This window comes from Tiliqua scincoides, chromosome 2 (assembly GCF_035046505.1).
Source record: "Tiliqua scincoides isolate rTilSci1 chromosome 2, rTilSci1.hap2, whole genome shotgun sequence".
Classification (NCBI taxonomy): Eukaryota; Metazoa; Chordata; class Lepidosauria; order Squamata; family Scincidae; genus Tiliqua; species Tiliqua scincoides.
The window spans coordinates 268,196,555-268,222,866 of NC_089822.1; the positions used below are offsets into that span (position 1 = coordinate 268,196,555).

Below are 26,312 nucleotides of genomic sequence, written 5' to 3' on the forward strand. Positions count from 1 at the left end.
TTCACATACTATACCTGAGCATCTACGGTAATTTTGATATCCTATTTTAGGATATAAATCGAAGTGTTAATCCATCAAAAATTTTATATAGTTCATGTAGCTGATCATGTAGGGGCGCTATTGATTCTTGTTAATGCTGGGATCGTAATTAAGATTGATTGATTGACTGACTGACTCTGTATTTTCTGCCAATAAAGGTTTTACTGACTGACTGACTGACTGACTGACACTATAGCACCATGGAGGAGAGGCAATGGCAGACAATGGGGTGATGGCACCCGGCAGTGCTGTCCTTGCTGGGCAAAGGGAGGGAGGGAGGAATGAGGGGGATTCGGAGATCCGAGAAAGACGGAATGGGGAACAGACAGGAGAAGAGAGACGGAGAAGCAGGAGGAGGAAGACCAGAAGAGATACATTAGGATATAGAAGTGGGGGAGGGGCAGGGGTACCTGTGAAGGGGGGTGGAGGGAGAGACACAGGAGAAGGGAAGGGGATGTGGGGAAGGGAGGGACAACTGGCAGGGGCAAGAGTGTGTGAAAGGAGGGACCAGTGACATTGGGAGAAAGGGCCCAGCCAAGGGGAGGGAGGAATTGGTGGGCTTCGTCACCTGTATACTGTCAGGGCTTCCCCCAGAGGCTGGTGGTTGATGGGGCCTGGGAAAGATGCCGCTTCACAACCAGGCCTTCCCTCAAGGTCCTGGGCTTCCCAGAGGCGGGGGGGGGAATGGGACACTGCAGGGCACAAGGCTTTGGAGGAAGAGGAAGCAAGGCAAGAGGAAACTTTTCCTGTGTGTGAGAGCTCCATCCTGGAGTTGAGTTGGATCCTGTGGGGCTGAGCAGTCTGTGTTCAAGGAGAGTGTTATGTGAAAATCCCCCCTTTTGCCTTTTAGCTGTGATTTTCTCTCTCTATATCTGGTTATGCTATTATGGACTATAATATCATGCAAGCTAAACTGTTCTCCCAACATACAGGCCACATTTCCAGAACTTTGGTCAAGCCGGCCTTTTCAGCCACACTAGAAGCTGTTCCAGAACCACCTTTCAGAGCGCGATACCAGAGTCTTTCGAGACCGAAGGTTGCCAACTACTGGTCAAGCCACAAGCCCATGGTGACACAACCACCACCACCCCCATTGTCGCACATTATGGGAGGAAGTCTTGTGTCTTAATCCAATCCCTGTTTAAGCGTCTCCTGCATTACTTGAACTGCCTTCCATGATTTTGGAGTTGAAATTCTGTTGCTGATCATTGCATTGTACCTATGTTTTCCACAGTCCTTGCTAAGTTCTAGGAAGCCAATCATCAACCCCATTGAATTTTGCTGATAACCGATCCCCATTCAAATGTATACATACTTCAAGCACCCAGCTTTGTGTTAGCAATCAAACTACCATTGAGCTCAGCACTGTCTCCCAACCCCTTAGTAGAGAGGGCTTCCTCTCACATGTTCTCTCTCTCTCTCCAAGGCCCAACACATTGGTGTTGTGTCAGAGGGTCCTCTCCACAGGACTCTTACCCCCCCCCCCACTGTCTCTACAAGTCAGATAACTATCTTGCGACTAAGTTTGCGACTAAGTGACTAAACGACTAAGATGATTACAGGACTGGGGCACCTTCCTTATGAGGAAAGGCTATGGTGTTTGGGCCTCTTCAGCCTAGAAAAGAGACGCCTGAGGGGGACATGATTGAGACATACAAAATTATGCAGGGGATGGACAGAGTGGATAGGGAGATGCTCTTTACACTCTCACATAATACCAGAACCAGGGGACATCCATTAAAATTGAGCGTTGGGCGGGTTAGGACAGACAAATGAAAATATTTCTTTACTCAGCGTGTGGTCGTTCTGTGGAACTCCTTGCCACAGGATGTGGTGCTGGTGTCTACCCTAGACGCCTTTAAAAGGGGATTGGACAAGTTTCTGGAGGAAAAATCCATTATGGGGTACAAGCCATGATGTGTATGCGCAACCTCCTGATTTTAGGAATGGGTTAAGTCAGAATGCCAGATGTAGGGGAGGGCACCAGGATGAGGTCTCTTGTTATCTGGTGTGCTCCCTGGGGCATTTGGTGGGCCGCTGTGAGATACAGGAAGCTGGACTAGATGGGCCTATGGCCTGATCCAGTGGGGCTGTTCTTATGTTCTTATGTTCTTGCGCCTGGAACTCTTTCCCGTCTTCCCCCACCCCTTTTCTCCCCTACTCTCCCTGTCTTTAGTTAGCAGCTGGAGTTGGCAGAGCAGGGACCCCTAAAATCCTTCCCTACAACCCTTCCTTTTTCTGATATCCTCGGATGCACCAAATACTCTTCACACGCAACCACCATGAAAGCTGGGTACACTGGACTCAAGCATTAGGACCAAGAAATATCATTCTCCATGTGCATTATGTTACTTTGTCCTTTTGTAGTAAACCATAATCTTTTATTGCAAGTTATCTTTTTCAGTCTCCTCTTTAAGCAAAGGGATTTTCTCTGCATTATGCTGTCTTGTTATCCAGCCTACGATCCTCATGTTCCAATAAGGGCAGTGTAATAATTCCCCTAAACCAGGGGTCTCCAAACCCCAGCCCTCTATCTGGCCCACAGTCAGCCTCTGATCCCCCGAGAGCCTCTGGCCCAGTTGTTGTAATGGAAGATCAGAAGATCATCAGGTGGACAATGTGGTGTTGACAGCAATTCCATGTTTTGACAGCTGTTTGACAGCTCTGGGAAGGGCAGGGCAGGGCTGGCTCCACAGCTGTAATCAATCAAGGCCAGTGGAGACCTGGATGGACACCTGAGCTTCATTTGACCTTGATGGGACTTTGAATGAACATGGACTGAAGGGATGGCTCACCTGAGCCTAATTTGGACTTAATGGGACATACAAGGATAAAAGGCAGCTTCAGAAGTAGCAAACCTACCCTGACCCAGAGGGAGATGCTACCTGACCCAGAGGAGACCTGACCTGACCTGACCTGACTTTACTTTGACCTTGGACTGTGACATGACATTGTTTCTGGACTCTGCTTTGGCAACTTGCATTGACTAACTGGCTTACCTGGACTTGGACTTTGAACTGTGATTTGGCAATCTGTGTTTATTGGACTGGGACCTGACTCTGACGCGTGCTTACTACCTGGGTGAGTTAGCAAAGGGAAACTAACCAGCCTTAAGCGGGCACGATACCTAGTGGGAAGGAGCTGTGACACAACAAATTGGTACCAGGAGTGGGGTTTGAACCCAGGGCATATAGTTTCCTGCAGCACGCATAGTGTAAAACCAGGGAAACAGGCTGAATGGATACCCTGGTGGGTGTGGAATACAATGGACCTTATGGTGAGAGAAATGAATGTCCCTGATGCCTTCTGGAAGGCATGGATGGTCTTCAGTATAGGATGGGCTCTGGGCAAGATGGTTTGGTATACGGGAGGAGCCGTCAAACGTGGCATTCTTGCTGTAAGAAAGTTGAGCTTATCATCTACTAAAAATGTGGAGATGCGATCTTTAAGAATAGAAAATAGGAAATTGAAAAAATTGATCCTAATGGAGCAAGAAAAGAACTCAGCCTATAGAGAGGCCTTAGCCCAGACCCACCAAGCGACTAGGGTAGCAGAAAGCCTGGGAGAAGTTTTTAACAGAACGCCTGATGGCATTAAGGGCTAAGCCTCAGCCAGAGGCGAAAGAATGGGAAGGTAGTGAGGCCCTGTGGTTCCCTCCTCAGAGGGAGAGATGCCCAGGGCCTTGGTAGGCCTGGATGTGGAGGAACATAGGAGGGTGGCACAACCTGTGCTACAGGCACGCCCCTTAATTACCGACAAGGCAAAGAGTCCCATAGGTGCTCCGGCACATACAGTGAGGACCATACAGAATTATACTGCGCAAGAACTCGTGGAGATAGCGCGAGATATGAGGCGACGCCCCACTGTGCAGCTGAGTAGCTGGTTACTCCGCTTATATGACCAAGGGGCAGGTACCATCCAGGTAAGCCCAGAAGAGTTAAAAGCCTTAGGGGCCCTTTCACGGGATATTATGATCAATCTATGCGGGTTCTGCCTACCTACCTCATTGATCGCCTGGGTCGGGTTGGCAATACAGGCGAAATATCCCTCACCCTTGGATTGGGAGGAGAACCTGCCAGGGTGGCGCACTATAGAAGAGGCAATGGGACAGCTGCGCACAATGGGGCAATGGGACAGCCTGTGCCTGGATTTGCAGGGCCTGATTCTCTGCCTTTCTCACCTGGGATGAGGGCCCGACTGGTAAGGGGGGCCCTGCCGCACCTAAAAGGCACTATAGTGGCCATACTAGGGCCAGCACAAAGTCGTGACTTGGGGGAGGTTGTGATCCTATTAGGACAGTTGCAAGATATGCCTGATAAGTGTACCCCCAGGCCTAAAACTTGGCAGGTGTCAGAGGAACCAACCCCTCCCAAATCCAAATGGAGAGTTCCCACAGGGAAATATCAAAAGGGGAAAGCCTCACCTCAGGATAAAGTGGAGGTTCCCCGATGGAAGATGTGGGCTGACTTACTGACCTGGGGGGTCCCTAAGGACAAAATAGATGGCCTGCCCACATCCGAACTGTATAAACTCTGGGAGAAGGGCCGCTAAAGGAACCCCAACCAGGGTAAGACAGACAGTAGCTACCGATTCCTCAACAGAGCCCCCTGAAGTACGTAGAATATCCCCCACTACATCTCAGGAGCACCTTATCACATTGGGATGGGGTGTATCCCAGCCACAGGAATAGAGGGGAGGCAAAAACTAAAAAAAACTGACAGATTCTCATTCTAAGAAGTGGGTCCCAGTGCTAAATGTGTGAGAACATAAGAACATTATGTTCTTATGTTCTTAACCACTGCTGTTGTTGTTGTTGGCAACCTTCAGTCTCGAAAGACTCTGGTATCGCGCTCTGGATGGTGGTTCTGGAACAGCCTCTAGTGTGGCTGAAAAGGCCAATTCGGGAGTGAATCCCTTCCACACTGGGAGCAAGTGTGGTCTGTCCCTGGTCTGTCTCCCTGGCTGTGGGCCTTCCTTCTTTGCCTCTTTGCCTCGGTCTGTTGGCCAAGTGTCTCTTCAAACTAGGAAAGGCCATGCTGCACAGCCTGCCACCAAGCGGGCCGCTCAGAGGCCAGGGTTTCCCACTTGTTGAGGTCCACTCCTAAGGCCTTCAGATCCCTCTTGCAGATGTCCTTGTATCACAGCTGTGGTCTACCTGTAGGGCGCTTTCCTTGCACGAGTTCTCCATAGAGGAGATCCTTTTGGATCCGGCCATTGTAATATGGACATTGCAAAACAATGTGAGCAGTTGTCTCCACCACCTTTTGAGGGCAGGGGCACAGTCTTTCTGAATAGGGACTGCTTGCATATCGCCCCAAAAGAACTGCTGAAAAAAGTACATTACACCTAGCTTTAGTAAAAGCAATCCTAAATTATTTAGGAATAACAATATTATAAAAATATCTAGCCAGTGAAAGTACAAAAGCTTGATCTACAAAAAAAAAAAAAACATACACAGAAAGACTGGCTCTCGCAGATCTCATTTCAAGGTCCACCAACTTCTGATGCAATATTTCTTTTGCGTCTCCCGGGCTCATCATCATTAAAGACTCTGGGGAGAGATCGCAGAGTTTGAAATGATCCAAGCACCTTCTTTCCCAGGTGCCTACGAAAGGATTCGAAAGGATCAAATAAGTAAAATCCTGTCTCGAGAGAATCTTCAAGAAATAATGTAATGCATTTAGCCACATTGACATCTCTATACTTGGGGTACCGGATTCCAGCCTAACCACAGTGTTCGGCACACATCAGGGAAAGTACATCAAGTGACACACAATTTTGGTCTGGATCACCTCCAAAGACCTGGTATTTAGATATGGGGCGATCTCAGAACCATAGAGCAATTGAACCCTAGTTTTGGCAGTATGCAGCCTTAAAGCCGCAGGGAGAAATTTGGCACCTTTAGATGAATAAAAACGATAAATGGCACTAGATGTTTTCTGTGCTGATTGATCGACATAGTTTTTATAGGCCAAACAGCCTCCTTGATAGTGAAAGATCACCCCCAGGTATTTTATTACTTTAACCTGCTCAATGGGTTTCCCATTTAGGAGCCATCGAAAGGCCTTATAACATCTAGTAAAAACCAGCACCTTTGTTTTATCAGAGTTTATAGTTAATTCCTCCTGTGAACTAACCAGGACTAGATGGTGAAGGCTCCTCATGCTGACCTGTGTTCTTGATAATATAAGCACATTGTCGGCATATGCCAGAACAGGGACATGACGATCAGCAAGCTTTGGAGGATGTAAAGCCAGATTATCAAGACTGAGACTTCTTCAGGAAGGGAAGCCCTGAACATGAGAGAGGCCATCCTCAATGGACTAAAGAATGCTGTGGGCAAGACCTTAAATTGGGTTAGGGTCCATGGTTGTCTGCAGGAACACCCCTCTTACTTTTTATCCAGGCTGCTTACATCATTTGAGAGACACACAAGTATTGATCCTCACTTGGCAGAGAACCACAAGCTTGTTAACCAAGTCTATGCAGCCCAGTCAGCACCAGATATAAAGATGAGGATACACAACATAGAGGGCTTTGAAAGCAGGAGCTTAAGTGAAATATTGACAATTGCCACTCCTGTCTTTTTTAATAGGAGATCTCAAGAACCGCTACCCAGAGACAAGAGAACCAACTCGTGAGGCAGAGACAGACCTTGGAACATGGCTTACAAGGGCAGGGAAGTTGAGACTCCCTGGAGGAGGGTCGAGACGCCTTTCCAGGAACCCTGAAGAAGACTGAACCGTGATGAGTGTTCCCTATGTTATCAAAAAGGACATTGGAAGCGAGAATGCCGAGAGACAGCAGCTGGAATGCATCCAAGAGGCAGAAGGTGAATGACGGTGCCGAAGGGGGTCTACACCAGTGGTTACTCATTGTTCCTCATCAGACCCCCAGGAGAAGGCAAAAGGAACACATTTTGAGACAATTTTAACCTTAATAGACTGCCTTCCTTCAGAACACAAATGTAAAGACATGCATTGTCTGTCAGAGGCTACACCTTCAACTCCAAAAGATCAACCACTGGAAGTTACCTTACCTGAGCCAGCCAGCAGTCAGCTTGAAAAGCTCCAGGAAAATGAGCCCACTCTTGACAAGCTCACAGAACCAAAGTTGATTTTGCAGGAACAAGTGAATGTACTACAGCAGGAACGAGAAGAACTTTGCAATCTGTGCCAAGCTCTGGAGAGGGATAATGAGAAGCTGCACAGCCTCAACCAAAAGCAGCAAAAGCAGCTACTGAAGCAGGAAAGGATTATACAGTGCCACACCAGAGAGGCTATGGATATGCAGCAAACCCTTAAAAAGGACATTCAGGAGAATAAGGCAACCATCACTCAAGTTCTAATACAAAATAGAGAGCTTATGGAACAGCTAACTCAAATGCAAAATGAGCTTGTCAAACTAACTAAAAGGAACATGGAGATAGTAAGTGCCTTGCAGAGTGAAAAGCAGGAGAAAAGCAAGCTGGTTGCCCTGTTGCAAGAGAACCTGTCTGAACTAAGGGGAAAAGAGGATAGCCACCGTAAGTGCACAAGCAGGCCAGCAGTTGACCTACAGGGAAAAAGAACTGAGTGAACTGGAATAGCTCATGGGCTACATTGGAAAACCCAGACCAAGGAGACTGTCGAAATGTACTTTACAAACCTGCGGCAGACCAGTGGATGCTTAAAGGCTGTTGTTAAAGAAACCCAAGGACTACAAGCTCATATGGAACCAGCTACAATGATACTTACCTGAGCAGAAAAATAAAGACCTAGTAGTGACTTTGGACGCCAAACCTTTACCACCTCATCGGTCAGCCCAGGAAGCTGAATTGACCGCTTTGACTCGTGCCTTGGAAGAAGAAAACTCATCCCAGAGAATAGTCTTGGAAAGAGCTTCAGACAGCTGGGAAGCTGAACCTCTGGATGGACTAAAACTCTTGTTTAAAAGAAAGCCCACTGAGGTTGAGAAGGAAGTCTCAGGTGAAAGACCTGAAAGGAAACCGGAATAAGGAGAACAATGCATTGCTCTGTTTTTTGGTTTATGTTTATGCTAGTTACCATTGATGGTTACAGTTTGAATTGTTTTAAGAAGAAAAGATAATGGGGAAGGAATCTTCCTTTTGTTGGGTCTGCGATTGGTTTGAACACAATTCTTCTAGGTGAAGAATGATGTTCAAGAGGGGGGAATGATATGTGTAGAACTTGGGCTCAGTCTGAGGAGGACCAGAGGGAAAACTGCTGCAGGAGAGGAGGCTGTAGTACCAGCAGAGGGAAGGTAGAGGCTCCTGTGTGCAGAGGCCTATGAACAACAACAACAACAGTATTTATATACTGCTTTTCAACAAAAAGTTCACAAAGCAGTTTACAGAGAAAATCAAATATCTAATGGCTCCCTGTCCCAAAAGGGCTCACAATCTAAAAAGATGCAACACCAGCAGATAGGCACTAGAAAAGACACTGCTGGGGTGAGGTGGGCCAGTTACTCTCCCCCTGCTAAATAAAAGAGGAGCACTCACTTGAAAAAGTGCCTCTTAACCAGTTAGCAGGGGTTAAAAGGGGCTGCACAAGCAAAGAGCGGTAAGACCACCAGGGAAGAGCTGCTGTGAGGAGCCTTGGAGAGTGAGCTCTACAGAGGAAGGGATCACCAGGGAAGCTTGGGAGAGAAGGAGCTGCAAGGAGCGAGCTGGGAGACACCAAGCTACAGGAAGGAACTGAGGAGAGAGCTGCAGGAAGGAGCCCCTGGGAGAGCCTCTGAGAACCAGGGAAAAACCATCCAGCCTTTTGCCTCAAGTCCTGCTGCCTGCCTGCCTGCCTCAGGTCCTCTCAACTGGGGAAGTTTGGACAAGGTTGTTTTTATTTGGTTCAGGTTCCATTCCTTGTAATAAAAGCCTTAAACTTACCTTGGTTTCAGTGGTCTCTTTCAATCCTGCATAACATCTCCAACATAGTTCTATTCATTCTAGAATGTACTTTATAAGGATAGCCACACCCCTTGCTCTCTTTGTTCCCCTTGATTCTATTTGCAGACTTCAGACTGGATTATTCACCCATGGTCTTAAATCCCTCTTACTTTGATGAGTTTCCTGAATACACAGTATATCAATCCCCAAATCTTTTGTCATCTTATTTATTATATACCGTTTAAGGTCTGAGGCCAAACCATTTACATTTAAGGAGAGTAATTTAATCATCCTCCCCATTTTTTGTTTGTATCCAACCCCCTGGTATGCTTTCTGGTCTATCTTTTACTATCTTTTACAATTTTTTCTGGTCGTTCTCCCCCCATAGCCTGAAAAATCCCCCCCTTTTCGTTCCTTGAAAAGAGATTCTGCCTTCCCGCTTCTCACCCCCCCCATATTTCAATTCTTTCAACCAATTGTATTGGCAACCTTCAGTCTCGAAAGACTCTGGTATCGCGCTCTGAAAGGTGGTTCTGGCACAGCGTCTAGTGTGGCTGAAAAGGTCAATCTGGGAGTGACAATCCCTTCCACACTGGGAGCAAGTGCAGTCTGTCCCTGGTCTGTCTCCCTGGCTATGGGCCTTCCTTCTTTGCCTCTTTGCCTCAGACTGTTGGCCAAGTGTCTCTTCAAACTGGGAAAGGCCATGCTGCACAGCCTGCCTCCAAGCGGGCTGCTCAGAGGCCAGGGTTTCCCACTTGTTGAGGTCCATCCCTAAGGCCTTCAGATCCCTCTTGCAGATGTCTTTGTATCGCAGCTGTGGTCTACCTGTAGGGCGCTTTCCTTGCACGAGTTCTCCATAGAGGAGATCCTTTGGGATCCGGCCATCATCCATTCTCACGACATGACCAAGCCAACGCAGGCGTCTCTGTTTCAGCAGTGAATACATGCTAGGGATTCCAGCACGTTCCAGGACTGTGTTGTTGGGAACTTTGTCCTGCCAGGTGATGCCGAGGATGCGTCGGAGGCAGCGCATGTGGAAAGCGCTCAGTTTCCTCTCCTGTTGTGAGCGAAGATTCCATGACTCGCTGCAGTACAGAAGTGTACTCAGGACGCAAGCTCTGTAGACCTGGATCTTGGTATGTTCCGTCAGCTTCTTGTTGGACCAGACTCTCTTTGTGAGTCTGGAAAACGTGGTAGCTGCTTTACCGATGCGCTTGTTTAGCTCGGTATCGAGAGAATGAGTGTCGATCGTTGAGCCAAGGTACACAAAGTCATGGACAACCTCCAGTTCATGCTCAGAGATTGTAATGCAGGGAGGTGAGTCCACATCCTGAACCATGACCTGTGTTTTCTTCAGGCTGATTGTCAGTCCAAAATCTTGGCAGGCCTTGCTAAAACGATCCATGAGCTGCTGGAGATCTTTGGCAGAGTGGGTAGTGACAGCTGCATCGTCGGCAAAGAGGAAGTCACGCAGACATTTCAGCTGGACTTTGGATTTTGCTCTCAGTCTGGAGAGGTTGAAGAGCTTTCTGTCTGATCTGGTCCGGAGATAGATGCCTTCTGTTGCAGTTCCAAAGGCCTGCTTCAGCAGGACAGCGAAGAAAATCCCAAACAAGGTTGGTGCAAGAACACAGCCCTGCTTCACTCCGCTTCGGATGTCAAAAGGGTCTGATGTGGAGCCGTCGAAGACAACAGTGCCCTTCATGTCCTTGTGGAAAGATCTGATGATGCTGAGGAGCCTGGGTGGACATCCAATCTTGGGGAGAATCTTGAAGAAGCCGTCTCTGCTGACCAGGTCGAAAGCCTTTGTGAGATCTATAAAGGCTATAAAGAGTGGCTGTCGTTGTTCCCTGCATTTCTCCTGCAGTTGTCTAAGGGAGAATACCATATCAGTGGTGGACCTGTTGGCTCGGAATCCACACTGCGATTCTGGATAGACGCTCTCTGCAAGTACCTGGATCCTCTTTAGTACAACTTGGGCAAACAGCTTTCCTACAACGCTAAGGAGAGAGATGCCGCGGTAGTTGTTGCAGTCACCCCTGTCACCTTTGTTCTTGTACAGCGTGATGATGTTTGCATCCCTCATGTCTTGAGGTACTCCACCTTCTCTCCAGCAGAGACAGAGGATTTCATGCAGCTCAGTGATGATGATCTCTTTGCAGCATTTTAGGACTTCAGCAGGGATGCTGTCTTTTCCAGGTGCCTTGCCAAAGGCAAGGGAGTCCAGGGCCACGTGAAGTTCTTCTAGGGTTGGTTCACTGTCAAGCTCTTCCAGCACAGGCAGGCACTCAATGTTGTTCAGTGCTTCTTCGGTGACTACATTTTCTCTGGAATATAACTCAGAGTAGTGCTGCACCCAGCGTTCCATCTGCTGCGCCCGATCCTGGATGACCTCGCCTGTGGCAGACTTCAGAGGGGCAATTTTCTTCTGTGTTGGACCTAGGGCCTGCTTGATACCATCATACATCCCCTTGATGTTGCCCGTGTCAGCTGCTATCTGTATCTCGGAACAGAGCTGGAGCCAGTAGTCGTTAGCACATCTCCTGGCAGTCTGTTGGACTTTGCTGCGAGCAGTTTGGAGGACCTGCAGGTTGCGCTCACTGGGACAGGCCTTGTATGCTGCTTGAGCTCTCCTCTTTTCCTCAATGACTGGTGTCAACTCCTCAGAGTGGGCTTCAAACCAGTCTGCCGCCTTGTTGGTCTTCTTGCCGAATATGGACAAGGCGGTGTTGTAAACGGTATTCTTGAAATGTTCCCATCTGTTGGATGCGTTTGCGTCAGCCGGGCCTGGAAGAGATTCCTCAAGCGCTTGTGCAAATTCCTCCACTTTTCTCTGATCCCGGGTCTTGCTGGTATCAATGCGAGGTCTTCCTTCCTTTTTCGTGTGATACAGTCGCTTTGTTTGCAGTTTCACTCTGCTGCACACCAGGGAGTGGTCAGTGTCGCAGGCAGCACCATGATAACTGTGTGTGATCTTGATGCTGGGAAGGCTGGAGCGTCTGGTGAGGATCAGGTCGAGCTGGTGCCAGTGCTTTGATCTTGGATGTCTCCAAGAGACTCTATGTTGGGGCTTTGTGTTGAAAAACGTGTTGCTGACACAGAGACCGTGATGACAGCAAAACTCTAGCAGGCGTTGGCCATTTTCGTTCATCCTCCCAGTGCCAAACTGACCTAAGCAAGTGGGCCATGAACTGTTATCAGCACCAACTCTAGCATTGAAATCGCCGAGGATGAACAATGGCTCTTTTACAGGGATTTTCTTGACAGTGGTGGCCAGGTCATCATAGAATTTGTCTTTGGCTTCTGCTGGAGACGACAGAGTCGGTGCATAAGCACTGATGAGAGTGATAGGTCCTGCTGACGACTGGAGCTGCAGGGACAAAATTCTTTCACTTCCCACAGTAGGTGGGATGATGGATTTCAGCAGGGTATTTCTGACCGCAAAGCCAACGCCATGTTCCCTGGTTTCGTTTGGTCGGTCTGTGGAACTCCTTGCCACAGGATGTGGTGCTGGCGTCTAGCCTAGATGCCTTTAAAAGGGGATTGGACGAGTTTCTGGAGGAAAAATCCATTATGGGGTACAAGCCATGATGTGTATGCGCAACCTCCTGATTTTAGAAATGGGTTAAGTCAGAATGCCAGATGTAGGGGAGGGCACCAGGATGAGGTCTCTTGTTATCTGGTGTGCTCCCTGGGGCATTTGGTGGGCCGCTGTGAGATACAGGAAGCTGGACTAGATGGGCCTATGGCCTGATCCAGTGGGGCTGTTCTTATGTTCTTATGTTCTTATGTTGGTGGTTTTCCCTGCCAGAAAAATGGGAAATTTCTCTCCTTGACAGATCCGAAATCTGGCAGCCTAGTCTCTTGAAGGGCGACGATGTCCATCTGCAGTCTGCTCAGCTCCATGTCGATGACAGCTGTTTTGCGTGCGTCGTCTATTTCTTGCAGGTCATCAGAGAAGCCAGGTGTCATTGGTGTCAATGACAGGTGTCACCCCCCCCCATATTTCAATTCTTTCAACCAATACAGACATAAGAAAGAAATTATTTTAAAACATTACATTATACTTCGGAAGATAGCTTCTTTCTTATCCCTTATTACAATTTATGTAATAGTCCTCTTTCTCTTCTCCTTCCTCTTCTTCAACTTCTTGAGTATTATCTATTTTAAGTCTATGAAGTAACTTCTCAGCTTCAGATGGATTCCTAGCTTTCAAGAGTTTACCATCTTTAAAAATCAAAATAGTGGGATATCCCCAGGAAAATAGAATACCATTCTCATGTAATTTCTTAGCAAATGGTCTCATAAGTCTTCTTTCTTGAAGAGTTTCTGGTGATAAGTCAAGACGAAGAGTTACTCTCTGACCCTGAAGTTGTAAATCTTTGTTTTTCCTGAGTCTTCTCCAAACATAGCTCTGTATTTTCTCTCTTGAAAAAGCTATTATAATATCTCTTGGCTATCACCAGCATTTGGTTTTGATTTCAAGCTCCAATGAGCTTATTCAAGATCTTCTTTTATAGTTATTCCTAATTTTCTAAAAAATTCAATTATAGTTCTTTAGCCATAATATCCTCCATTACTTAGTTATTTGATTAGTTATTAGTTATTTGATTAGCCATTAGTTATTTGATTTTCCCCCCCTGTAAACCGCTTTGTGGACTTTTTGTTGAAAAGCGGTATATAAATACTGTTATTATTATTATTATTATTATTATTACTTCTGATAGCCTCAAATGTCTTCATTGTTGATGGACTGACAATAAAGCAACTCTTTTTCTTAATAATTGTATTTCTTTCTTGTTATTTTCACTTTTTTTTTACAGCATTATCTGCAGCTGTCCTTGCTATTTTTATGTCTTCTGATAATTGTTCGAAATTGTTTTATAACTCCTTGAGGTCTTGCCTATTATTTTTCTCCATATTAGTTATCAGTTCAGTCAGTTCTTTCATCTCACGCTTTGTCGCCATTTTGCTTGGCTATTTTGCTTCCTTATTTTGTATTCTTGAGAAAGAAGCTTTAAATATCTTAGAACACTCACCAAATCTTAACAGCTGCTTCTTACAGCTTTATCCTCCCTAAATTCATTCCTTTCATATTTCTCTTCCAGTTGTCTCGGTTGTAAATAAGTTTTAATTAAATTGCTTCCTAGAGGGCTGCGTGAAAGGCTTCTATCCTCCTTGGCACATGAGCAGAATCTCCTGCACAGCGAAAGTGGTGTGGCCCATTGCCTGTATACTGTCAGAGCTTCCCCCAGAGGCTGGTGGTTGATGGGGCCTGGGGAAGATGCAGCGTCACTACCAGGCCTTCCCTGTTGGTTCTGGGCTTCCCAGAGGCAGTGGGGGGGAACACTGCAGGGTACAAGGATTAGGCTTTGGGCTGGAAGAGGAAACTTTTCCAGTGCCTGTGTTAACTCCATCCTGGATTGGGCTGCTAGGCAGGCCAGGCCACATGCCCTTGGATCCTGTGGGTCACCCTGTGGTGCATTGGGTGCTCCTGGGGCTTAGCAGGCAACGGGTCCAGTGGACATATGCCACATTGCTGCCTCTGGTCATCATGGGCAGCCACCCCTATGAACAGGGGGTGGCAGAGGTCCATCTCAGCGTGTGACCTGTTCTGCCCATCCCCTCCACATTACGCTTACCCAGATACCAGCTGTACCTAGCCCTGGCTGCCATCCTACGCCCGCTTCCTCCATTGCCTATGAGGGGACCTGCTTCCGGGTCCCAGGCTAGATTGAGTTGCCTGTCGCCCTCCCCCCAAATGTGGCTGACAGCTCTGCTGATCTCCTAGGGGCTGGGCCTTGGATCAGCCCCCAGCACATCTGTCCCACCCTCCCATATCTGATTCCAGGGACTGGCCTCACCTGCAGTGACAACTTGTCCTCCTTTTCCAGGACATGTACACGCCTCCTTGCCGTATGTCCTGGACAGGAGCGTGACGGCCCTCCTTTTCTCCATAAGTGGACCCTTGTAGGCAGGGAATGCCTTTCATGTACTGAGTGAAGCTCCATTCCATTGCTTTAATGTCATGTTGCATGTACACAAACTGCATGACAGCCATATGCTGCCCATTGTGACATCCCCCTCCTCACGTCCTGCACTGTCTCTGCACGTCCCCCTTTCCAGGATGCCCTCCCCGGGTTTGCAGTTGGGACATCTGGTCGCTCTGGACTCGGTGTCCCTATCATGGAGCTCCAACCCTGCCCTGGATCTCTGTCAGGCCCACCCCCAGGCACTCACCTGTGTGCCGGCGGTCACGGTACTGTGGGCGGTCTGCACGGATCCACAGGTCCCGCAGCTCCCTGTAGAGGGGGGGGTACTGGCTGGGGGTACGGCGGGTGGTCCGGTGAGCCCGCTCTGTGTGGAAGGCCAGCTTGAGGGCCTTCCACTTCCCCCGCAGCTGGCTGGGCCTGCGCCCCAGTCCATGGGCACCCGTGGCCCTGGCAACCTCCCTCCAGGCCTCCCTTTTGGGGGCCGTGGTGCTTGCCATCAGGGTGGGCAGCAGTGGGTGGTTGCCCTCTGCCCTGAGAAGGGCTCCTGTGGCTGCTGGGGACCAGGGCTGCCGGTGACTGTGTGTCACAGCCATTTTGCGTGCCCTAAAGCGGCCCCATCGCAACGTTGCTGACGTCACCGCTCCGCCTGGCACTCGGGTGCTGCAGCTGCACCGTTTCTGTGTTGTGCATGTGCAAACAAGGGGCATGTGTTGTGCTTGCATGAACGGGGGAGTGTGCTCTTGTTAACTGCAATCCTATCCACAATTTCCTGGGGGTAGGCTCCATTGACATAAATAGGGCTTGCTTCCGAGTAGCCCTGGTTGGCCTTGCGCCCTGGGACAAGGGCTCCTCCACTGTGTTTGGAGGGCATGTGCATTGCACTCTGTTCAGGCCTGGGCACACCAGGTGGGTAGGTACTGCCACGCATCTGAAATGCCCATGGAATGTCCCTGCGGTAGCTCACCGCCTTCCAGTTGTACCGCTGTCACAATGGCGTCGCTGCTTGCTGGCGCCTGCTTGCACCCGTGCACATCCGGCGCTGGCTTCCTCCCGCCGGCGGGGCAGCTCTACCACTGGCGTTGGCTCTGCACAGGATTGGGCTCTGAATGAATGAAAGGGCTCAAATGTCCAGGATTTCTCCAAGCACCAACCTTGTTGGCATCCTTCAGTTTCGGAAGACTATGGTATCGCGCTCTGAATAGTGTCCTGGAACAGTGTCCTCTCCAGTGCGTGAAGCCTGGGTAAAGTAGGTATGGAGGATAGGCTGTTACCCTTGCAGCAAAACCCCCCTCTCCATGTCGCTGAAATGGTCCAATGCAAAGGCAGAAGCCAGTATGGTCGGTTCCAGCAGCATCGCAGGAGTTGCCAGAATGTGACTGTGTTCAGCCATGAACTGCCTCAGGGACTCCGGCTCCGGATTTTGCCTCAAGGTTGACTCCTGAAGGCTTTTCCATAACTGGATGTAGCCACAAGGCAGTGGAGGTCTGGGATCAGAGTTTTCCTTCTCTCAGATGAGCTGCTACCCAGTGACCATTTAGTCGCCTCTTACGACAAGTACAGTCAAACTGAGGGCCTATTCTTATCCCTAGCCCCCAGGGGACAAGCACCAACACAGCCCAAGAAGTAAAGCACACACTTAAATGGACCCCCATTCCCCCACCCCACAAGCACAACTCTGACTGTTTTTGGACAACTGGGCCAGAGGCTCTCAGGTGATCAGAGGCTGACTGCGGACTAGATAGAGGCTCGCCGCAGGCCGCATCTGGTCCACAGGCCTGGGTTTGGAGACCCCTGCTGTGGGGAAATTATTACATTTCCCTTATTGGAACATGAGGATCGTAGCCTGGATAACAAGATAGCGTAATGCAGAGAAGTTCCCTTTGCTTAAAGAGAAAACTGAGAAATATAACTTGCAATAAAATATAATGGCTTATTACAAAAGGACAAAGTAACATAATGCACATGGAGAAATGATATTTCTTGGTCCTAATGCTTGAGTCCAATGTAACAGCTTTCATGGTGGTTGCATGTGCAGAGTATTGGGTGCATCTGAGGAAATCAGAAAAAGGAAGGGTTGTAGGGAAGGATTTTAGGGGTCCCTGCTCTGCCAACTCCAGCTGCTAACTAAAGACAGGGAGAGAAGTGGATCAAAGGGGGGGGGAGAAGGGAAAGCGTTCCAGGCACAAGATAATTACCTGTCTTGTAGAGACAGTTGGGCGGGGAGAAAGAGTCCTATGGAGAGGACCCTCTGACACAACACCAATGTATTGGGCCATGGAGAGAGAGCATGTGAGAGGAAGCCCTCTCTACTAAGGAGTTGGGAGACAGTGCTGAGCCGGATGGTAGTTTGATTGCTAACACAAGGCTGGGTGCTTGGAGTATGTATACATTTGAATGGGGATCAGAGTTAACTAGCAGGGGGGAGGGGGAAGATGGCCACCAGTGCAGCTGCTCCTTCTAAGTGCTCAGGCTTTTAATTTACAAATATTGTTTTATCCTTATATTTCCGTTACTCCCCCATTCGCTTTTTTAAAGTTTACCTTTCTTCATGAGCTGAGTGAGATATTGAGAAGTTTTACAGCACAGTAAAAGTTCCTGAAGGGCATTATGTCGTCAGCTTCTTCAAAGAATAGGCCGACAGTGCCGACAAAGAAAAGACAGAGAACCAGCCTCGGCGACGACTGGGACTGATAAGAAAGGTGCCAAAAGGAAAAAGAAAAATCTAAATAATGCGGTAAAGGCCTCTCCTTCTATTGAGCCCTTTCTTTCACAGACTAAGTTACATTCCCCGCCCCCAAACCTTAAACAACAGTCTGAGGCTGCAAATGTTACCCCTCTCTGTTCTTTCTCTTTGGATTTATCAGCAGTATGTTTATCTGCCCCCGATAAGGAAGAAATTACCCAGAACACAGCTTCTGAGATGCCAGCATATCTTCTGTGGCGAAATTAAAAACATTGGGAGATGCCTGTTTAACTTCCGCTCAGACCTTTCTAACAATCTACGAACATTTTAACATATTAGAAGGACAACTGCAAATTGTTTTACAGGCATTGCAGCGGTTGGAAAACAAAATCCAAACTGGCAGCAGTTTTCATCCATGCCGGACCAGCTCCCTCTCAGCGCCACCCTCTCCTTTAAGAGTGAAGCCCAATAACAACTCACAACAGGAGAGGGGAAGTTTAATTACTACTGCTTGCAATACATGTCTGAGATCAATTCCCTCTGCTGTAGTTCTTAATATTCCTTATGGAGATGCTTTTCTGTGGTCTTCTAAACCCAGGACGGTTAAGGCTCTATCTCAACTGTTGAAGGTACAAGTGGATTTGTCTGCACTGAAGGAATTCTTCTTTTTGCCCTCCAGGAACTATACTAAAAGGCTCTATTTGGCTTTTAATTCGGAAGCAGTACCTAACCTTATTTTTAACGCTAGAATACATTTTCGGAATTTTAACATAATTATTCAGAGAACTTTTTTACAGGTTGGAAGCCAAACGCTTTTTAAATTTAATTCTCATAAGCCACCTATTTTAACTAAGGGACTGTCTTCTAGTTCTAGAATTAATGTCTCTTCTAGAACTCCCTCGAGTAGCACAGTGCATGGTGTCAATCGAATCCCTCTGGTGGTGGACCCTGTGGGTGCAGGTTCCATGCTCATGAAGTCTCAGCACATGGAGACTTCCTTCTGCCTCCAATCGGACTTCCCGAATCACCCCCCTTCTGATGTTTCAAGAATGTTCCCCTGGGATGATCCTCTTCTAGTTCCAAATTCATCACTTTTAATTAAACCTCTGATGCCTAGCATAGCTGAAAGGCCGCTTTTTATGCCTCCTTTGTCCAATCCAATCTCCGAACAATCGACCAACTCCTTGGGCCCAAATCTACAATCAGAGAAGATCAGTGCGTATTCTACTAGAATTGGTTTGGAAAATTCACATACTAATGCACCCTGGGAGCTTGAGATACAGCAGAGTGAGCATCCCCTTTCCTCGGAGACTACTGTGTGTCAGTCTTTGCCAATTGTAACACCTTTGCCCATACTTGACTTGGATGCTTGTCCCAAGGCATCTTTTCATCGATCTCCACCTAAACAACCTTGTTGCCCAACTCTTTTAGTGCAGAAGGAAGTACTTGGCGATTTTAACTTGTCTATTAAGAAGTTGGATCCAGCTGGAAGTTGTCCCGACTTAGCAACAACCAACTCCAGCTGGCCTCTCAATTGTCCTGCTACGCCCCTGGGGAACTCTCACTCTTCTCAACTGTGACTAAGGCAACTTTCGACTGACAGCTATCCCTTTCATAGCCTTGCTGTTGCTACACATTTATCTAACCAGGTAAAGTTGGTCTCCTGGAACATTGCGGGTTGGAAACGAAAGAGTCTTGACAAGGAATTCCTAGCCTATTTAACATCTTTTGACATCATACTCCTGCAAGAAACGTGGGCAACGGAACCAATCCTTCTTGGCGATTACCAAACTTTCCATCTGCCAGCCTATAGACTTAATAAGATGGGCCGCGCTCAAGCGGGCTTGGCAACATTAATTAACCCGCTCTTGTCAGCGACCCTTGTGGAGGCATCAAAAAATCTATGCAACTTATTAATCATCAAATTGGATATTCAACAACGGACATTTCTGGTTTTTAACGTCTATTTACCCCCCTGCCAAAACAGCTCACAGCAAGCTTGGAATTTTCTTTCCGAACAATGCAACACGGCGTGCAGTATTTATCCCAATGCTACAGTAATCCTTGGTGCAGATTTCAACTCGAGTTGGGGACGGTATTGAGATCTTCCACAAGATGGCCTGTGAGGACTGTGAACCTTTTATCTCTACCCATGGACATTTAGTGAGATTTTCCAAAGATACCTGTTTCAATGATGCCGGGATTTCTCTGGCAAACTTTAGCCTTCAGTTTAATTTGATTTGGCTTAATGGATTGTGTAATTTTTCAGGGGCTTCGGAATTTACTCATGTTTCACCAGCAGGTACTTGTATTGGCAACCTTCAGTCTCAAAAGACTATGGTATCGCGCTCTGAAAGGTGGTTCTGGAACAGCGTCTAGTGTGGCTGAAAAGGCCAATCCGGGAATGACAATCCCTTCCACAGCGGGAGCAAGTGCAGTCTGTCCCTGGTCTGTCTCCCTGGCTATGGGCCTTCCTTCTTTGCCTCTTAGCCTCAGACTGTTGGCAAAGTGTCTCTTCAAACTGGGAAAGGCCATGCTGCACAGCCTGCCTCCAAGCGGGCCGCTCAGAGGCCAGGGTTTCCCACTTGTTGAGGTCCATCCCTAAGGCCTTCAGATCCCTCTTGCAGATGTCCTTGTATTGCAGCTGTGGTCTACCTGTAGGGCGCTTTCCTTGCATGAGTTCTCCATAGAGGAGATCCTTTGGGATCCAGCCATCATCCATTCTCACGACATGACCGAACCAACGCAGGCGTCTCTGTTTCAGCAGTGAATACATGCTAGGGATTCCAGCACGTTCCAGGACTGTGTTGTTTGGAACTTTGTCCTGCCAGGTGATGCCGAGGATGCGTCGGAGGCAGCGCATGTGGAAAGCGCTCAGTTTCCTCTCCTGTTGTGAGCGAAGAGTCCAGGACTCGCTGCAGTACAGAAGTGTACTCAGGACGCAAGCTCTGTAGACCTGGATCTTGGTATGTTCCATCAGCTTCTTGTTGGACCAGACTCTCTTTATGAGTCTGGAAAACGTGGTAGCTGCTTTACCGATGCGCTTGTTTAGCTCGGGATCGAGAGAAAGAGTTCGGAGATCGTTGAGCCAAGGTACACAAAGTCATGGACAACCTCCAGTTCATGCTCAGAGATTGTAATGCAGGGAGGTGAGTCCACATCCTGAACCATGACCTGTGTTTTCTTCAGGCTGATTGTCAGTCCAAAATCTTGGCAGGCCTTGCTAAAACGATCCATGAGCTGCTGGAGATCTTTGGCAGAGTGGGTAGTGACAGCTGCATCATCGGCAAAGAGGAAGTCACGCAGACATTTCAGCTGGACTTTGGATTTTGCTCTCAATCTGGAGAGGTTGAAGAGCTTTCCGTCTGATCTGGTCCGGAGATAGATGCCTTCTGTTGCAGTTCCAAAGGCATGCTTCAGCAGGACAGCGAAGAAAATCCCAAACAAGGTTGGCGCAAGAACACATCCCTGCTTCACTCCACTTCGGATGTCAAAAGGGTCTGATGTGGAGTCATCGAAGACAACAGTGCCCTTCATGTCCTTGTGGAAAGATCTGATGATGCTGAGGAGCCTGGGTGGACATCCAATCTCGGGGAGAATCTTGAAGAGGCCGTCCCTGCTGACCAGGTCGAAAGCCTTCATGAGATCTATGAAGGCTATAAAGAGTGGCTGTGGTTGTTCCCTGCATTTCTCCTGCAGTTGTCTAAGGGAGAATACCATATCAGTGGTGGACCTGTTGGCTCGGAATCCACACTGCAATTCTGGATAGACGCTCTCTGCAAGTACCTGGAGCCTCTTTAGTGCAACTCGGGCAAGCAGCTTTCCTACAACGCTAAGGAGAGAGATGCCGCGGTAGTTGTTGCAGTCACCCCTGTCACCTTTGTTCTTGTACAGCGTGATGATGTTTGCATCCCTCATGTCTTGAGGTACTCCACCTTCTCTCCAGCAGAGACAGAGGATTTCATGCAGCTCAGTGACTATGATCTCTTTGCAGCATTTTAGGACTTCAGCAGGGATGCTGTCTTTTCCAGGTGCCTTGCCAAAGGCATGGGAGTCCAGGGCCACGTGAAGTTCTTCTAGGGTTGGTTCACTGTCAAGCTCTTCCAGCACAGGCAGGCACTCAATGTTGTTCAGTGCTTCTTCGGTGACTACATTTTCTCTGGAATATAGCTCAGAGTAGTGCTGCACCCAGCGTTCCATCTGCTGTGCCCGATCCTGGATGACCTCGCCTGTGGCAGACTTCAGAGGGGCAATTTTCCTCTGTGTTGGACCTAGGGCCTGCTTGATAACCCCTCTGCAAACTTCCCTTTGCCTCCTTCCTGCTCAGCTTCTGCAGTCCCTCCCTCTCCCCCCCCCCCTCTGCAGCAGGTACTAGTGTCATCGATTATGTTTTAATTTCGGCTTCTTTTTTGCTTTTTGTTTCCATCTTTAAAGTCGATGACTTTAAACTGAGTGATCATTTGCCCCTATGTACTTTTTTTAGCAGTGAATACATGCTAGGGATTCCAGCACGTTCCAGGACTGTGTTGTTTGGAACTTTGTCCTTGGCTTGGTCATGTCGTGAGAATGGATGATGGCCGGATCCCAAAGGATCTCTATGGAGAACTCGTGCAAGGAAAGCGCCCTACAGGTAGACCACAGCTGCGATACAAGGACATCTGCAAGAGGGATCTGAAGGCCTTAGGGATGGACCTCAACAAGTGGGAAACCCTGGCCTCTGAGCGGCCCGCTTGGAGGCAGGCTGTGCAGCATGGCCTTTCCCAGTTTGAAGAGACACTTTGCCAACAGTCTGAGGCTAAGAGGCAAAGAAGGAAGGCCCATAGCCAGGGAGACAGACCAGGGACAGACTGCACTTGCTCCCGGTGTGGAAGGGATTGTCACTCTCGGATTGGCCTTTTCAGCCACACTAGACGCTGTGCCAGAACCACCTTTCGGAGCGCGATACCATAGTCTTTCGAGACTGAAGGTTGCCAATACAGTAATACTTTTTTTAACATAGACTTACCTCGCATAGCTCCTCCATTGCGTGCTAGGAATAGTCTCACCTGTTTAGCAAAAATTAGATGGAACAATTCCACCCTCTCTGAAATCCAGTCATTATTGAATAACTCATGTGGTAAGATCTTGAGGGAACATGTCCTGACCCTAACAGAGCCTGAATCTATAGTATCTGCCTTTGAATCTCTAATGAACCATATTTTTATAAATGTTGCTAATCCAACGGTCGAGGCCAAAGGCAGGACTAGTAATGACTATTCAGGATGGTATGATCAGGACTGCAAACGAGCTAAGGCTTATGCTAGGGAGTGTTTTGGAAACTTTAGAGCTAGCAATTCCAAGGAAGATTTGAAAATCTATTTTACAGCTATTGCTTCCCTGAAGGATTTGACCCAGTCCAAGCGGCATGAGTTCATTAAAAAGTCCTGGGATAGACTGATTCAAGTTACTGCTAGTAACAACCATAAGGCATTTTGGCACATTGTCTCTAGATCTTCCAATGAAGGTACAGGCAAATTTAATCTAATTTCTAGCCATTCTTGGCGCCACCATTTCTCAGACTTGTTTTTTGATCCGGCAGTTGTCGGTAGCGGGGACCCAGAGATTTCTTTCTCAAATTTTGAGGCTTGGCCTGACGTGTCTGAAGGGGAAATTCTTGATTTAATTGTAGCTCTAAAGCCGGGCAAGGCCCCGGGGCCTGATGCCATTCCTACCAACTGGCTCAAAGAAGATCCTTCATTCTGGATGTCTATTCTGGCCCTGCTCTTTTCAGCCATCAATGCTTCTGGTCGATTTCCCAAAGTCTGGCTTAAAGCCATAGTGATCCCCATTTTTAAAAAAGGTGATCCCTGCAAGCCGGACAATTTTAGCTTAATTTCTGTAATTGGTAAGCTGTACGCAAAACTTCTCCTTCAGCACCTTAATCAATGGATTACCCATTCTAACATCTTGGGAATAGAACAAATAGGCTTTAGACAGGGTAAATCCACCCTGGATCATGCCCTCATTCTCCAACATTTAGCGCACAAACATTCCACCCAAATGAAATCAAAACTCTGTTGCATTTTTAGACCTCAAAGGGGCTTTTGATAATGTGAGCAGAAATCTTTTATGGATAAAACTAGCTCGTATGGGGCTAGATCCTAAACTGCTTGCTCTTATCCGGGGTTTATATTCAAATACAACTGCCCAAGTTAGATACTCCCCGAGAGGTAATTGCACTGATGAATTTCTCACCAACAAGGGGGTGAAGCAGGGTTGTGTGTTGGCTCCTACACTGTTTAATCTCTTTTTAAACGACCTGGCTCCTGCTCTAGCCACTGTTGACGGTCACCCTCCTAGATTGAGGAACTTGCAGGTCCCAATTTTATTATATGCTGATGATGCGGTTATTTTATCTCGTTCTAGCTTGAGGTTGAAACGCTTGATTAGGAAATGTGTTGAATTCTTTTGCTCTAATGAGTTACAAATTAATTATACCAAGTCAAAAATTGTAGTTTTTGAAAGGTCCTGGAGACCAAGAGAGTGGAGATTTAATGGACAAACTGTAGAACAGGTTAGGACATTCAAATACCTGGGCATTCTTTTTTTGCATAATTTAGCATGGACGTGCCATCGTTATATGGCTCGCTCCCTTGCTAAAGCCTCTTCGCAAGCCATTGTTAAATTTTTCCATAGCAAAGGTGGCTCGTATATTCCAGTGGCACTGAAGGTCTTTAATGCGAAATGCTCCCCCCAACTTCTATACGGGGTGCCACTCTGGAGCCAATCGTTTAATAGCTCACTGGAGCAGATTCAGTCAGTCTTTTTAAGAAGCATACTAGGTTTGCCCCGGTGTGTTTCTTATGAGGTGCTCTGTATAGAATCAGGTCAAATCCAACTTGAAACTCTGGCGTGGATTAGAGCGACTAAATATTGGCTTAAAATTCTCTACAACACTGATTCCAACACTCTTCTATTCCATCTTCTTGATGACCCTTACTTTACAGATAAATTTTGGAGTACAAAAATAAAACAACTGGGAGTCGAGCCTGATTTACTTGGCCAGTTGTCACAAGACGAGACATTTAGGCTCATCAAAGAGAGACTCCTGGATATTCATACTTCCAATATTTTATCTGCTGCCAACAAAGTCTGCTCACCATTACACTTTCATTTACCGGTCAGAGTAGGGGAAATTCCCAACTATTTATAAACTTTGGAATGTCCAAAAACTAGAAGGGCCTTTTCTATGGCCCGTAGTAATTCCATTCCATCTGCTGTCCTTTGGGGCAGATTCAATGGTACTCCTCCACATGAGAGAATTTGTCCATGTTCTCAGCGTGCTGTAGAAACTTTAGTCCATCTTTCTTCTTTTCCATTGTCCGCTTCATTATGAGGCCAGGAGGAAATGTCCAGCTCTCCAACCCTAACTCAATTTTTTCTTGGAGGATTCTGCTATATTGCAAGCCTTATTAGCTTCCACTGACCCTAACACCATTTCCCAGATAGCCACATTTATCTCGCAAATTGTGGCGTCTAATCTGAAGCGTGCGCCCATTTCTTTAAAGTCTCTGAATTTCGGGAGTTAATTGCAAGTTGGTGTGTTATAAGCAAACATTTTTTTTTTCATTAGCTATGAAAGTGTTTAAAGATCTTTTAACTGTATGCCAATAAAGGTACTGAAACTGAATGGGGATCAGTGATCAGCAAAATTCAATGGGGTTGATGGTTGGCTTCCTAGAACTTAGCAATGACTGTGGAAAACAAGTACAATGAAATGAATCAGTAACTGAATTTCAACACCAAAATCATGGAAGGCAGTTCAAGTAATGTAGGAGACGCTTAAACAGTGATTGGATTAAGACACAAGACTTCCTCCCATAATGTGTGATGATGGGGGGTGGGGGATTATGTACCATGAGCTTGTGGCTTGACCAAAATCCTGGAAATGTGGCCTGTATGCTGGGAGAACAGTTTGGCTCGCATGATATTATTGTCGATAATAGCATAACCAGATGTAGAGAGAGAAAATCACAGCTAAAAGGCAAAAAGGGGGATTTTCACATAACACTCTCTCCTTGGACACAGTCAGCTCAACCCCACAGGATCCAAGTTAACTCCAGGATGGAGCTCTCACACACAGGAAATGTTTCCTCTTCCATCCTAAAGCCTAATCCAGCATCTTCAACCCTGCGGTGTCAGTTCCTGTCTCCCCACTGCCTCTGGGAAGCCCAGAACCAACAGGGAAGGCCTTTTTGAGACACTGCATCTTCCCCAGGTCCCATCAACCACCAGTCTCTGGGGGAAGCTCTGACAGTATACAGGCAATGGGGCACACCACTTTCACTGTGCTCTGCAGGGTGGGTTCTTCTTCAACAAAAGGGACCTCGGAGCTCAAGTCGGGAAGGGGTCACACATTCCTCTCAACCTCAGGGCAGAACTTTCCCTTGTCACAGGGGCTACCTGTCCATCTGGGGAGGGCTGCAGATGGATCCCTCAGCCAGCTCAGGGTTTTAAGAAGCCTGCCAGCAGCTCCCCCTTGGTGCCCCCAGCCCCTGATCTCCTGTCCCCTTCTCCAAATGCCCCCTCATGCCCTTGTCCTTCTGCTTTCCAAGCTTAGCTGTTCCTCCCTCCCAGCCTCCGTTTCTGCCAGTGATGGGGAGCTTGTTACAAGGATCTCCTTGGCAAGTTGGAAGGACTTGTCTTGTCACTGCCCTCCTTGGTGTCCGTT

The 26,312-nt window shown here is 47.6% G+C and overlaps 1 protein-coding gene and 2 pseudogenes across 1 annotated transcript in view; 2 read left to right on the forward strand and 1 right to left on the reverse strand.

Annotated features, from left to right (window-relative positions):
- LOC136640429 (zinc finger protein ZFP2-like) overlaps positions 1-8,909 on the forward strand; it is a 42,939-nt gene extending 34,030 nt beyond the window's left edge. The window contains exon 3 of the transcript XR_010793786.1: positions 6,635-8,909. The gene's annotated coding sequence lies outside the window, so the exon portion shown is untranslated. The remainder of the gene's footprint in view (positions 1-6,634) is intronic.
- The window catches only part of LOC136640317 (zinc finger protein 721-like), a 165,958-nt pseudogene that overhangs the window by 107,920 nt on the left and 31,726 nt on the right, over positions 1-26,312 (reverse strand).
- LOC136640315 (zinc finger protein 850-like) overlaps positions 1-26,312 on the forward strand; it is a 105,381-nt pseudogene that overhangs the window by 5,598 nt on the left and 73,471 nt on the right.